We start from the raw sequence: 1,804 nt of genomic DNA on the forward strand, positions 1-1,804 counted from the left end.
ATATGTGAATCAATCAATGTGATTCACTACATAAACACAAGCAAAAACAAAGATCATGTGATCATCTCCGTAGATGCAGAAAAACAATGTGACATATCCAGGACCCTTTAATGATAAAAACACTAAACTAGACATAGAAGGAACATGTCTCAAAATTATAAAAGCCATACATAAGAAACCCACAGCCAACATGATATTGAGTGGGGAAAAGTTGAAAGCATTTATCCTAAGAACTAGAACAAGAAAAGTGTGTCAACTATCACCCCTTCATTAAACATAGCACTGGAATTCCTAGCCAGAACAATCAGGCAAAAGAGAGAAATAAAGAATATCCAAATCAGGAAACGGGAGGTAAAAATATTGCTTTTTGCTGATGATATAATCTTGTACCTAGAAAACCCCAAATATGCAACAAAAATCTCCTATAATTGACAAATAAATCCAGCAAAATCTCAGGTTACAAAATCAATGTATACAAATCAATAGCATTTCTATATACTAATAATAATCAAGCTGAGAGACAAATAAGGACTCATTGTCATTCCCAATAGCTACAAAGAAAATGAAATTCTTAGAAATATACTTAACAGAGGAAGTGAACGATATCTACAAGGAGAATGCTAAAACACTGAGGAGAGAAATTACAGATGATTCAAAGAAATTAAAAACATCATGCACATGGATTGGTAGAATCAACATTGTTAAAATATGCCTACTACTCAAAGTGATTTACAAATTCAATGCAATCTCCATCAAAATACCTAAATCATATATCACAGATCTAGTAGGAATATTTTTATGTTTCATTTAGAAACAAAAAAAGAGCCATAACAGCCAAAGCAATATTAAGCAAGAATAAATGTGAAGGTATCACATTACCAGTCTTCAAATTATACTATGAGGCTATAGTAACCAAAACAGCATGGTATTAGTACAAAAATCTAGACGTACACACATGGAACAGAAAAGAGAACCCAGATATAAAGTCATCTGCCTATAAACAACTGATCTATGACAAAGGAGCCAAAAAGATACACTGGGGAAAGGAAGCACTATTCAATAGATGGTTTTGGGAAAACTGGATAGACATATGCAGAAGAAGGAAACAGGATACCTATCTCTTATCTTATACAAAAATTAACTCAAGGTGGATAAAAGACTTAAAATAAGGCATGAAACCATAAAATTTCTAGAAAAAATTGTAGGAATAACTCTTCCACACATTCTTCTAGGCAAAGAATTTATGATTAAGACCACATAAGCAACTAAAGCAACAAAATAAATCAATAAATGTGACTTGATCAATTAAAATGCTTCTGCACAGCCGAAGAAATAATCAACAGAGTAAATAGAAAATCAACAGAGTGGGAGGAAATATTCACAAACTATACATCTGATAAAAGGTTAATATGCAGAATCTACAAAGATCAAGCAAATCAGCAAGAAAACAGCAAACAACTCCACTAAGTAGAGGGCTAACTATATGAATTCAAGTTTTGCAGAATAAGATATACAAATGGCCATCATACATTGTGAAGAAATGCTCAACATCACTAATCATCAGAGAAATGCAAATTAAAACCACAATGACGTATCACCTCACCCTTTTTAGAATGGCTATTATTAAAAAATCAAAAGACAATGGATGCTGGCATGGATGCAGGTAGAAGAGAACGTTTATACACTGTGTGGGACCGCAAATTAGTAAAACCTTGATGGAAAACAGTATGGAGATTCCTCAAAGAAATAAATATAGACCTACCATTCGACTCAACCATCCTACAGTGAGGATCTACCCAAAGGA

Source organism: Propithecus coquereli, unplaced genomic scaffold (assembly GCF_000956105.1).
Source record: "Propithecus coquereli isolate 6110/MARCELLA unplaced genomic scaffold, Pcoq_1.0 Scaffold910, whole genome shotgun sequence".
In the NCBI taxonomy this organism is placed as follows: domain Eukaryota; kingdom Metazoa; phylum Chordata; class Mammalia; order Primates; family Indriidae; genus Propithecus; species Propithecus coquereli.